At 36.9% G+C, this 14,523-nt stretch overlaps 2 protein-coding genes across 4 annotated transcripts in view; one reads left to right on the plus strand and one right to left on the minus strand.

Moving 5' to 3' along the window:
- Positions 1 to 4,078, plus strand: part of Nse4 (SMC5-SMC6 complex kleisin component Non-SMC element 1) — a 145,431-nt gene extending 141,353 nt beyond the window's left edge. Inside the window, exon 8 of the mRNA XM_089713082.1 lies at positions 4,025 to 4,078. The gene's annotated coding sequence lies outside the window, so the exon portion shown is untranslated. The remainder of the gene's footprint in view (positions 1 to 4,024) is intronic.
- Positions 1 to 14,523, minus strand: part of LOC149475962 (uncharacterized) — a 77,361-nt gene that overhangs the window by 40,472 nt on the left and 22,366 nt on the right. The window lies entirely within an intron of this gene.

Here is a 14,523-nt window from a genome sequence, read left to right on the forward strand (position 1 = left end):
CAGGGCCGGGGTAAAATACTAGTATATGCTGAGTACACTTATTCCAACTTAAAAATCACTTAAATGTGTACAATGGTCTTAAGTTTTTTCATCTCAAATACTCTTAAGTTTTAACACCTACATGTATTTTGAAAGAGTCGTGACGTCACATTTTAACCACCTTTAAAAGAGAGGTATGTTAATATTGTAGGAATAAGAACATCAAGATATATATTTTAAAACAAATGTCTATAATCTTCTCATTAAATCCCTTATCTCTCGCCATCAATCTATCCTTACCACAAAATTCATCAAAACCGGTTCATCCGTTCCCGAGCATAAGACAGCATGACATATTTTTCTATGATTTTTAGCACAAACCACGTATAAATATATTTTTACCTGTATCCAATTGATATTAGTTACAGTGAGATACAGCTGTGAATCATGGCGGCAAAAAATTAACACAGTTACGGTTGGAGCGCTAAAATGCCGTCGTTTAATATTGTGTTTTATTAATTTCGGCATTTGAATTGGTTCCCGAAGTGGGTTGAATAGAACGTTTAAATACGGTTACCGACTTAACAATTCTAAACGACAGTAAGCAGTAATAACTGAACATCTAATCTGTGATAAAAAATATGAATAATATGTACTTGGAAATTCGTCTAATCAGTCAAGTTGATGTTTATTTCTATTACATTATATTAATCCAATAAAGTCTTAAAATCTCCACCGATCTTAATTTCTGAATTTACTGAATGCTTAAAGTATTACAAGATAGACAATACGAACAAAAAATCAATTTTAATTAAATTAAATCGTCGTAGTTTATAATCGCTTGCCAAATAATGTGTAAACAGTTAATGTTAAGTCAATGTATATTAATCTTTGTTCTATTTTTGAACGAAAAATATTTATTATTTACTATCAAAAGCAGGGCTTGAGAATGGCTCGCAAATTCGCAATAAAATCAATTTCAAATGAAATACAATATAATAAACAAAAATATGATCGTAAATAGGTGTAACGTAAATTAATATTTAATTTATATAGATTTTCTTAATCACTTTAAATATTTGTTTCTATGCAATACGACTACAAATGCAGTTTATAAAGAATCCTACAATGATAATAAGCTTGAAATTAGGTTCTCAACTAAACTAACACAAAAAAATCAACACCTAACCAAAAATAAATCAATAAAAAAACAAAAAAAAAAGTGTGTGCGTGTAACCTTTACGCGCGATTGAAGTAAAACGCACATGTCAATATAACCTTGTTATTGAATATTATAAAATGTCGCAATTGTCAGAAAATTTCTTTTTAGTTTACTTATTTTAAAAGTAATAAATAAACAAGTATATTTAGAGATTTTCAAAAAATTTTGCAATTTAAAATAATGTTTTTAAAACTGTTGAATTTTTCATTCACTTTGCTATTCACAATTGATCCGTTTGAAAATTTGAAAATAAATAATCCTAATTGATTATGATATTTGCCACTAGCTGGCGTATAAGTCAAGAAGCGTGTAGTATATGACATATACTTACAACCAATCAGAATTATTATTTTTAAATGGCGGAAACTACACAGCGTTACTTCCGTCAGAAAAAAAATCTGAGTTACTCCCTAGTCGCGCCTAAAGAAGTTTTACTTCAAAACAAATTCGTCTTAGAAGCGCCATTTTAGGCGACCAATGCCCGATTTTTATTTTTTGTTAGTTTTTCTATCAGGTGAATGATCCGAGCTTTTGTCTGTCAAGTTTTGGGTCAGCATCGAATTGTGAGGTTTTTTTTTAATTTATTTATAGAATACTAGAAATTAGTCCATACTTCGTTTGGGTTTCCTAGGCTATAAAATAAAGATTTTAGGAAAAAAGTAACTTTTTAATTAGTTAAACAAAAAAATCTGTTCTCATCAGCGTATATAATTTAGACCAAATATAACATTACAAAGCTGATTTTTTGTATGCTTGTTTCAATGCGAATCTCAGAAATTACTGGTTCCATTAGAATTCTTTTAAGCTATTGCATAGCCTTCTATCGCGGGCCTTAAGCGCGGGGACCGAATCCAGAAATTCCGTAACGAAAAAACCTCACGCTCCCCACTCCGACGGGCACGGAGGTGTGGCTTGAAGGCATAGCATGCAATAGCTTTACTGCGGCAGTCCCCGAGTGCCACACGTCTTTTCTTTTTGTGTTGGTCAGTTATAGTTTTTCTTATTTATAGCACAGATAATTTAAAACTATACGTTATAGGCTGAAATATTTTGCATTACTTAGCAAAAAATCTCTATACTTACAATATAAAATTCTCTTGTCACAAATCACAATGTTCATACAATACTCTTCTCTTGAGCGATTCTCATGAAATTTTTTGTGCCCGTAGATCTAGAATCGGATATCTACAGGGTGTGCCACTATCCCCCCAACGGTCCAGGCCTTGTCGCGGCGGAGGGGCTCAGTAGCTCAGAGTTATGGCCCTCTGAGTGAAGCGAAATTGGACCAGCGAGGGGCTGAACGGCTGGTTTAGAGTCGGGGAGATTCAACCGGCCCGACGGCCAGGGCTAGGTGTGGCCCAGCGGCCGCTGTGTGCGGCGTGGGATGGCGGCCAGAGGTCGTGGCTTGGCGGACCCCGTGTCCGCTAGGCAAAGGTGGCGCTGAACGGCAGTTGGGGTTGGAAAGCCTTGACTGACCCGACGGCAGAGGTCCTATTTGTGGGCCACAGAGGAGCCGGCTTTTATGCGGCGGTGGATGGCGGCCAGAGGTCGTGGCGCGGCGGGCTAGCTGGTTTAGCAAGTCACGCCGTGCAGCGGAGGGCGGGATCCCGACGCGTCATTGTGATGACGCGCGGAGACTCCTGCAGAGGTGTGGGGCGGCGGCCGCTGTAATACGGCCGTCTGCCAACTCGTAATCCGGTCCGTGGGGCCGGACCGAGGGCCGCCACCTCTGGTGAGGTGGGGGCTGCGAGGTAATCTCTATAAAAGTGCGCCGGAGGGTCTCCCGACGTGTATTTCACACATCGGAGGACCTTCCGGCGTGCACCCTCCGGCCGGACGGTGTTGGGGTCGGGGGTTCGGGGGAACGCGGATGATGGAGCGGGGAAAGATCCATTGTCTGCGCGTTGGTGGCGTAAGCCTTCGTTCCAGCAGCCACCAGCGAAGGGGGTTCTAGTGGTGGGCCTGGAAACGGGCATCTGCTGGGCGGGACACGCGGTAGAGTCGTAACCGTTCCCGCAGTTCCGTCCAAAGCAGCGCGATGGAACAGAGTGGGGTTTTAGTCGGTAGAAATCCGACATAACCACGGCTCCATCCCCGGGAGCCGGGGGTATCTAAGAAGATTTCCCCACTATAAAAAAAAAAAAAAAAAAAAGGGTGTGCCACTATTGGTATACTAAGCGCGATGGGACTTGTAGTTTTGCATACACTGATCACGTAAAAAATACTTAAACAACAAAATTACCTACGTCAAAATCTCTAGCTTCGCGCAGCCGGCATATACCGCTTCTCTAATGTGAGCATTTTGTCTATGAAATATAATCTAAAACGATAGCTCACGTGCTGGTGGCAAAGTTGGGCGGGTTTCTTGTTATGGGTGTACACATAGAGTTTTAAGAATTCATCTATTTGAAAAAAAAAATTCGTCTGGAATTTACGAACTCAGCGTATGCAAAACTATAACCTCCCTTGAGCTTAGTATACCAACAGTGGGACACCCTGTATATTTCATACCCCAAAGTGATAAGAGTAAGGCAGAACAACTTTTGCCGGGACAGCTAGTAATAAATAGATATAAATAAACAAAAATACATTTTATATCTATGTTTATCTACAATTGAAAGTTTCGCAAGCTGGCCAACAAGATTAGCCCGCCATTGCGGTGTCCGCTGCCGCCGAAACGTCAAACTTCCAAAATGGATTCCCGCCAAAATAGTTAAATACCATAGGGCATAGACTATATAGAATAGAGGATAGAGTGTTGTTGACCGGTCATTTGAATTTTGTTAACAAGTACGAATTTTAAACGCGATTTATTCATTACTATAGCTGCGCCCCGCGGTTTCACCCGCTTGGCTCCGCTCCTGTTGGTCCTAGCATGATGATACATAGCCTTCCTCGATAAATGGGCTATCTAACAACGAAAGAATTTTTCAAATCGGACCAGTAGTTCCTGAGATTAGCACGGTCAAAAGAACAAACAAACAAACTCTTCAGCTTTATAATATTTAGTATAGATTATTATCCCGACATTTCGCACACTATAAAGAGATAATAATATTTTGTACACAATTTTTTTGTAATGTATAAACTCAAAATATGCATCCATACTAATATTATAAATGCGAAAGTAACTCTGTCTGTCTGTCTGTCTGTTACTCAATCACGCCTGAACTACTGAACCAATTTGCATGAAATTTGGTATAGATATATTTTGATACCCGAGAAAGGACATAGGATAGGTTTTATCCCGGAAATCCTACGGGAACGGATTTTTCTCTGAAAACGCGGGCGAAGCCGCGGGCGGAAAGCTAGTTACCTATAAATAAAAACTTGAGGGTATTCGATAAACTTTAAACTTAACAGATTTCCTTTTTTTAACAAACTTATTCCTGAGTGCCATTATGCACTCTGCATTTCTTGTTAGGTATCTGATTTTTTTTTCATCCATTTAAAAATAATAATACAGATCCTACTTATTTATATTGAACCTGGAATGTCGATAATATTATCAAATTCCAATTGGAGTTAAGTATCATTACAGTACAGTAATCAAACCTAAATCACTACATAGTATAAAACAAAGTCGCTTTCTCTGTCCCTATGTCCCTATGTATGCTTAAATCTTTAAAACTACGCAACGATTTTGATGCGGTTTTTTTTAATAGAACGAGTGATTCAAGAGGAAGGTTTTAGTATATAATTTATTTGGTTTTAGACAAAGCGGGCGAAGCCGCGGGCGGTAAGCTAGTACTATAATATGTAAGTACAGTTAGCTAGCTAACCAATGATCAATCCCATAGTAACGCAGTACAATAGAACATGCAAATTATCATCAATTTACAACAATTCGCGGTCACGCGTACGTTTTTTTCTTTTATTAACGACACGTGTCTATGGCCTGATGTGTTTTTTTTTATATCGAATGGATCAAAATTCGATTCTGTCAAATTATGTAACTTTTTTATTATTGGCCAATGAGTTTCTAATAATTCTATAGTGTTAGATAGCCTATTTACCGAGGAGGGCTATAAGCTATATTATATCATCACGGTAAGACCAATAGGAGCGGATCAATGCGGGTAAAACCGCGGGGCACAGCTAGTTATAACTGATTGCAAAAGTAATGCCGCGTCATCACTCTCGCTCCGATGCACTCCTATACTTGTGTTAGTGTGAGATTGTCTAGACGTAGGGCTGCCACCACTTTTAAAATATTAATTTATAAATTATTTTTGTTTAAAGATCTCGGCTCCAATTGTCGCCGGGGTTAATGGTGTTCACGGGCCTAGGCCAAGTGAGCATCATTTTATTATTATGTGTTTAAGAAAATGTGCCATATTGTAGAGATCTTTTATGTCAGTTCAATGTCTGCTTAATTTCCAAGATGTGCATTTTCAAGTGAAGGTAATGTTTTTCTATCTACCTACGTCTTTAATAAAATTAATAAAACACAAAATTTGCATTATTTAACAACTTTTAAAGGAGTGTCTGTTGTTTTTAATGCTTTATTTTCACATTATAATTGAAAACACTTGCTACAACATAAAACAAAACTGTGTAAAACTTAAATAAATATATATTATGTATGTCAATTTAAATAAAAACGATGTAGCACAGCCCTAGCGAACCGATTACTCTTGAATCGATACACGATTCATTATACCGAATACATTGACACCTCAGCTAATGGCGGCTATCCCTTATTTTTTAATTAACACCATGCCTCTGCTTTTAATTTCGATAATCTATCTACAAATAATACAAATAGAATTCTACTAATGTATCTCTTTTTAGGGTTCCGCTAGATACATTTCGAACTATTTTTAGCTATCGAATTTTTTTAGGTTCTGTTATTTGAGGCGAGGCGAGTTTTGAAGGCTAAATGTTTTAGCACTTAATATTATTGGGTGTGTTAATAAGAAATTTGGTTAGATTTGTCTTTTGAGAATGAAATTGGTTATAACTTATAAGCAAATAAAAAATGCGATGGTGGACTTGTGGTCAGAATCAGAAACGATATGCCTAAAATATATTTTATACTATGTAACTCAGGGAGTTGGTTACTATCTAAGATTTTAAATAGACAAATAAATGTTCATTTAATTATGTTATCATGAAATCAGTATTTTGTTGCATTTTCAAAGATCAAAGTAAAAGTGACTAGATTAATTTATGAATGTTACTGTCAACAAGTTGATTACACCACTGGCATTCCTATAAATTATTTATTTTTAACTATTTGCCAGTGTCAAGTAAAAGATACAGTACCCGCTTCTTTATAACATTTCCGCGCTTTTCCAATTCCAATTTATACGGAACCCTTTTCTTAGGCCAAACTCGTGCTTAGCCACTGTAATTTTCTGGTAGTGAACAGTGGGAGAGGCGGCCTCGGGTTCAAATAAACATTAAACAGGAACAACAAGTTACATAGATATAAATTATAGACCTTTGTATAACATTTTGACTCTGTATCTCTTAAAGTACTGATTTTGATGGAATCAAAAAAAAATCTGTAGGTACTCCAGTTAACTCAAACAAGAAAATATGAAAAAGAACAGTCATTCAAGCTTACTTTTAAAAATTATTTCCGATATAATATGCATCAGATAACTCGAATTAAAAAGATTAATTTAAAATAATTAATAGGACTAACATTTACATATGAATGCATAGAAACCATAGTCTGTTATTATGTTATTATAGAATGGAAAAATTCTATAGTTACTTTTTGTTAATAAATAAATTACAACTTCATTTCAAAGTGATACGCTGTATCTGCCTAAGATAAATAGTTCAACATACGTGGAGGCCACTGACAGATTTTCAATCCATTCTAATATTATAAATGCGAAAGTAACTCTGTCTGTCTGTCTGTCTGTTACTCAATCACGCCTTAACTAGTGAATTTTGTATAGAGATATTTTGATACCCGAGAAAGGACATAGGCTACTTTTTACCCCGGGACATAGGATAGGTTTTATCCCGGAAATCCCACGGGAACAGGAACTATGCGGGTTTTTCTTTGACTGCGCGGACAAAGCCGCGGGTGGAAAGCTAGTCATTAATAGTAGTGGTCCCGAAAAATATATATCAGTCATGTTTTTACGTGACAAATAACCAAATACAGATAATTTTCTATATCTACTAGCGGCCCGCCCCGGCTTCGCCCGTGGTACATATGAAAAATAGATGTTGGCCGATTCTCAGACTTACCCGATATGCACAGAAAATTTCATGAGAATCGGTCCACCCGTTTCGGAGGAGTATATGCAGACTAACATTGTGACACGAGAATTTTATATATAAGAGATATCTCTATGGTTATATCACCTCTATAATCCCATACATTCCGTGTCAATTCCATTAATTTAAGAGCGCGGTAACTGTCAAATTTGACAGATGCGTTCTTTAAATATTCAAATTCGAACATAAACTAAGATGGCGCCAAAATCGAACGTTCGATAACGGTAGTTACGAAAGCAATGATTAATTGTGCTGCGTGGGCGCAAGTAATTTCCGATTTTAGTGCACTTGGCTTGATCGCGTTGTTTTAAGTACGGTAAAATATGTTCTATAAAATGTGTTGTTAATTCTTGGAGCGGTAAAATGTCGGTACGTACCTGCTATTAACATTGTGTGTTGTTAACTAAAATTGTTGATTGTTTTCTATAGAATAAGGTTGTGTAAAGAACAATGTTACACGCAATTAAAATGTTTAACATTCCATTATCCAACGTAATTTAACTTACACAAATTCGCAAATAAATATACATATATAAAAATGAATCGCAAAATGTGTTGGTAAGCGCATAACTCGAGAACGGCTGAACCGATTTCGATAATTCTTTTTTTATTATATTCCTTGAAGTACGAGGATGGTTTTTACGTAGAGAAAACGTAAATATGTACCACGGGCGAAGCCGGGGCGGACCGCTAGTATACATATACAATACATACATACATATTATTCTTTAATTTATATTCTTCCTTCTTTCTATCCATAAAATATACTAGTAACTAGATACTATTCCGTAGATACTATTTATTTATTTATTTACTCTTTAATACAACTAAACAGACTTACATACTAAAATATACAAAAATAAAAGCAAAGAGCAGTTTTGTGTATTTGGCGGCCTTATCACTATTGCGTCTAGTAGCAATAAACATAATTTATTGGCGGGAGATTTTATTTAGAAATTAGCTTTCCACCCGCGGCTTCACTTGCAAATACTTCACGTTATCGCGGAGTATCACCGCATCCTCTATTTCTTCTTCCTCTGCTTCTTTTGTCTTCTTCCCGATTCAAATAGTTACGGATTCTGTCAATGGCCATTGAAAACTATCTCCAACAAGGTTCATTTTTTGTCATGGACCCTCTCCACAATGGGCAACGTTGGGCGATCACGATAGTGTAGACTGTAGTCTACAATGATCGGCCGTCATTGTAGATGTTTTTTCATAATCGCCGTAATGGCGACAAACATCGACGATCATTTGTTGGGACCATAAAAATTGGTCGAGTAGTTTAGGCAGGAAAGCGTCACAGACAGTCACCGCATTTATTTTTATATTAATATCAATATATTTAAACTTTTAAACTCAAGACGTACACAAAAAAGCACCATCAATATCACTTCAAGCATTTTCTCGACAAAAACATCATAATATCAAACAGTCATTTCCCCTTCCCGCTGTCAACGTCACAGATAATTTATTATTCGCGTTTCTAAACGTTCGCTCAGATGTCAAACGTTTTGTTCGCACGAGCTGACGAGCATAGACAATGGCGCCTAGATTAAGAGCAGGCAGGTGAACGAAAACAAAACTGTCAAACGTGAACGTTCTTCTTTAAAATTTTTTTTTTTCGGAATTTCGATTTCTTAATTTCGCGCCGGAAATTGACTGAGGATTGATTTTTATAAGGAACTAGCGGTCCGCCCCGGCTTCGCCCGTGGTAGGTACATGTTTACGTTTTCTCTACATAAGAACCATCCTCGTACTTCAAGGAATATAATAAAAAAAGAATTATCGAAATCGGTTAAGCCGTTCTATAGTTATGCGCTTACCAACACATTTTGGGATTCATTTTTATATTACACTAGCGGTCCGCCCCGGCTTCGCCCGTGGTACATGTTTACGTTTTCTCTACATAAGAACCATCCTCGTACTTCAAGGAATATAATAAAAAAAGAATTATCGAAATCGGTTCAGCCGTTCTCGAGTTATGCGCTTACCAACACATTTTGCGATTCATTTTTATATATAAGACTAGCGGTCCGCCGCGGCTTCGCCCGTGGTACATATTTACGTTTTCTCTACATAAGAACCATCCTAGTACTTCAAGGAATACAATAAAAAAAGAATTATAGAAATCGGTTCAGCCGTTCTCAAGTTATGCGCTTACCAACACATTTTGCGATTCATTTTTATATATAAGACTAGCTGTCCGCCCCGGCTTCGCCCGTGGTACATGTTTACGTTTTCTCTACATAAGAACCATCCTCATACTTCAAGGAATATAATAAAAAAAGAATTGTCGAAATCGGTTCAGCCGTTCTCGAGTTATGCGCTTACCAACACATTTTGCGATTCATTTTTATATTATAGACTAGCGGTCCGCCCCGGCTTCGCCCGTGGTACATATTTACGTTTTCTCTACGTAATAACCATCCTCGTACTTCAAGGAATATAATAAAAAAAGAATTATCGAAATCGGTTCAGCCGTTCTCGAGTTATGCGCTTACCAACACATTTTGGGATTCATTTTTATATTATAGAGATGTTTATTAGTATTTTTGTATGAATGCGGCGGAGGGTTATTTTTGAAGTTCGAGTGTTGTATATTTGTTTGGTAAGATTTGTAACCTGTAGGGTCTATCACTAGTAGATTTTAGCTTGAAAGTTGGCGTTTAATTATTGGGGGAGAGCCATAACCTTAGCCATACGTTTTATGTCATCAAAGTATTTAAGAAAAAAAATATTTTTTTGCACGCCTCATAAGCGAAGCGTTGAGGTGGGTACTACTGTCACTTCGCGCAAAACATCTGATTTTTCAAACTTAAAATGTCTTTATGTATCATACATTGCACTTGTAAGATAATACATACACACACATATTAAGAAAAAACACTATTTTTAACGGTTTAATTGTTATTAAATAATCAAAAATAATAATTAATAAATATTTATTAAAAAAAAATTATGAGGCGTGCACTTTTGGATTTTCCAAATTATTGTTTTAAGAATATGGCCAAATAATACCTAGTAATAATTATACTCCCGTTTACTTGGTAAGTTGCTAGATATTATATGGCGTGAATTTAATAATTGACCGTGCAACCACAGACCGTAACAAAATTAATTTTACTATGTCTTAAAGTTTAATATTTCTTACCATATAAAATGAAAATGCTGTGGCTCTGCAACGTCTTTACCGAATTTAATAAATTTTAGCATAGAGATAGATTGGAATTTGCTTTGGAACAGAAATACTTTTAACTATATCTATCTATATATATAAAACTCAAAGGTGACTGATATAGTGATCTATCAACGCACAGCCCAAACCACTGGACGTATCGGGCTGAAATTTGGCATGCAGGTAGATGTCATAACGTAGGCGTCCCCTAAGAAAGGATTTTAGAAAATTCATCCCCTAAAGGGGTAAAATAGGGGATAGAAGTTTGTATGAAACTTTTTATTCCTTGGATGTATTTGCATGAAATTGGGCATGTAGATAGATCATATAACGTAGACGTTCTGTTAAGAATTTTTTTTTTAAATTCATCCCCTAAAGGTGTAAAATAGGCAATAGAAATTTGTAGGAAACTTTTTATTCCTTTGATGTATTTGCATGAAATTGGGCATGTAGGCGTCCGGTAAGAAAAGATTTTCGAAAATTCATACCTTAAATCTTCTTAATATGTATATAAAACTCAATGGTGACTGATATAGTGATCTATCAACGCACAGCCCAAACCACTGGACGGATCGGGCTGAAATTTGGCATGCAGGTAGGTATCCCCTAAGAAAGGATTTGGATCAATTCTATCCCCAAGGGGATTAAATAAGGGATGAAAGTTTGTATGAAACTATGTCAATTTTATACCGATCGGGCTTAGACTTTGCATGCATAAAGCTACTATGACGTAGGCATTCCTTATGTAAGGATTTTGATAAATTCCACCTCTAAGGGGATAAAATATGTGATGAAAGTTTTGTAGTTTTGTAGGCCCTAAGTTTTTACATGCGCTAAACAAAAGTACCAAAGCCGCAAAAAATAATTAATATTAATACTTCTTCACGCGAGCGAAGCCGCGGGTAAAAGCTAGTTTTATATAAACACCAAATATGGTGAAATTGGAAATTAAACATTTGAGTAAAGAACTAAAAAAAAACACGTGTTCAAAGTTTTAACTAAATCTGTCTGTTGGTCAAAATCTAGTGGAAATGGTTCGGCTACATACAAACATACAGAAGCTAATAAAAGTGTATTAAAAGGACATTTCAATTTAAAATTAAAGCAAGTGCAGCTGCGGGATCAACTAGTATAATTCTAACTAGCCATGTGTAGTACTCACGTCTTTCTTAATTGTTACACTGTCATAGTCTCTAAGAAAGTAGAAACTAGAACAGTGCATGCAAAAATACTCATATTTCATAAATGTCTCAACATTGACTTGCCGCATACAATCACAAAATTCTATATACGTATCGAGAAAAACACTTCAATAGCGCGATCTAAAAAGTGTTCAACGAGTCAACGACATCTAGTGATGACACGCGTAAACTTAAAATGTATGACGCTATCGATACGTTGTATTTTGTGAAGTTTGTGTGTATAATTATTATTACATTATTAGAATTGATTTTTTTTTTTCAAGATTAGGCAAGCATTTGTCCATCGCTTCGCCTGATGGAAAGCGATAAGCATGGTCTAGGATGGAGCATGCTGACCTAATAGATGCCTATTCACTTTTCTTTTGAATAAGTCCAGATTATAATTATCAGGAAACACGCAGGCCGGAAGATTGTTCCATTCCCTACTGGTACGCACGAGAAAGGAAGAAGCGTAACGCTTAGTGCGTATAGGTGGAATGTCGATAACATAGGGGTGGAGACCAGCACCGTGTCGACTCGACCGGTGGTAAAAAGGAGAAGCAGGTATCAGGTTGTGCAGTTCTTCAGCACATTCACCATGATAGATCCTGTAGAAGACTGCCAAACTAGCCACTTTTCGACGATGTTCCAAGCTGTGTAATTTCGAGGTGGTGAGGGCCTCATTCCCGATAAGCTTTATCGCTCGTTTTTCAATCGAGTCCAAGACGCTAAGTTGGTATTTTGCTGCACCAGCCCAAAGGTGAGAACAATACTCCACACCCGACCGAACTTGAGCTTTATAAAGGTTTAGGAGCTGTTCCGGTGTGAAGAATTCCGCCACTTTGGAGAGAATTCCCAGCTTCTTGGCGGCAACTTGCACCTTGGACTCAATGAAGGTTTTGAAGTTGAGGTTAGAGGAGAGCTTTAGGCCTAGAAGCTCCAGTTTATTGGACAATTCCAAGGACACATCCTGAAAACTAGGTGTTAAATTTAAGTCGGTGCGTTTAGCTGTAAACAGGCAGGCCTGTGTTGGCGTTATTATGAGTACAGAATTATTCAACCAATATTTTTAAAACTTTCAATCTCTTCTGAGTACTTGATGTAGGCCAATTAAAAACTAACGGTCATAATTAAACTGTATATATATATAAAATGTTTGTACATTCATACACCTAATCAATATTTAATTGACGTGTGTTTGTTAAAAATCTGTGCCAAAACGGCTTGACCGATTTTCATGTGTTTAATTGAATTGTACATTTGTGATTCGGTAGGTTTTAGATAAAGCCTTATATCCACTTGAGCATGCTCAGGCGAATGAGCGGCTCATTTGGCCGAGCCGCTCAAGTGGAGACGCCTGAGCATGTTCGGGCCGCGCGTGCTCAGGCGTCTCCACTTGAGCGGCTCGGCCAAATGAGCCGCTCATTCGCCTGAGCATGCTCAAGTGGATACAAGGCTTTAGTGAATTATTTTATACAAATATTTTAAACAAAACAAACAAATTTATATCTGAAAGCATTTTGTCAAAAAATGCTTTCAGATATTAATAATATGCACACAATACAAGACAGCAATATTAATAATGCACTATTTAGTGAACTGTATAATCTATGTGATAGAAGCTATTGGAGCCATAAAAAGAAACCATTGCTTGCAACCTGCTATAAGGATACTCGTGAAAACCCGGTCTCTACATCTGCCCCCCTAGTCAAGTGGCTTTCTGTTAGCGTAGCGTTCAATAGAATAGACTACGAATGTATGAGATTGACGTAAGCTGTAGATACGTTTATCTACAGCCTAGTGCCTACGTCAATCTCATACATTCGTAGTCTTTTCTATTGAACGCTACGCTAACAGAAAGCCACTTGACTAGGGGGGCTGATTTACTCCATACGTTTACTCTAGACACATGGGTATCCAATATTAATTTACAAAATAACATTTTTACTAACTTAGATTGCATAAATGGTCCAAAATCTCAATATCTTGATCAACAGATAAAACTAGATATTTTGAATGAACTTCGCAATAAATTTATCGATCACAATTTCATTTATTCTGATGGATCTAAAACTATAAATGGCCTTGGTTTTGCTTTTTGGGACCCCAATAGAAAATACTCCTATAAATATAAAATTAATAATAGATACATTTCCATAATGTCAGCGGAATTACTTGCAGTGTCGGCTTTAATTTATGCTGCTGATATCAATGCCCAAAGAATAGTTATTCTCACAGACAGTCAAAGTGCCCTTCATCATCTTAAACGTTGTGTGTCTGGTAAGGTAGGTTTCCCGATAGCATCCATACTAATATTATAAATGCGAAAGTAACTCTGTCTGTCTGTCTGTTACTCAATCACGCCTAAATTACTGAACCAATTTTCATGAAATTTGGTATGGAGATATTTTGATACCCGAGAAAGGACATAGGCTACTTTTTATCCCGGGAAAATGATGTAATCCCGGAAATCCCACGGGAACGGGAACTATGCGGGTTTTTCTTTGACTGCGCGGGCGAAGCCGCGGGCGGAAACCTAGTATAAAATAATAGAACAAATTAATAACTTTAATAACTCAAATGTTACTTTGGCACTGCAATGGATTCCTTCCCATATCGGGCTGAGTGGTAACGAAGAGGCTGACAGGCTAGCAAAAACGGCTATTTTAGATGGAGAAGAAATTGATTACTTACCAAATTATTCGGAAGTTCTAACAGAA

This window comes from Colias philodice, chromosome 29, assembly GCF_061535455.1.
Source record: "Colias philodice isolate Cphi_HAF_F1 chromosome 29, ilColPhil1 Martin Lab GWU primary, whole genome shotgun sequence".
In the NCBI taxonomy this organism is placed as follows: domain Eukaryota; kingdom Metazoa; phylum Arthropoda; class Insecta; order Lepidoptera; family Pieridae; genus Colias; species Colias philodice.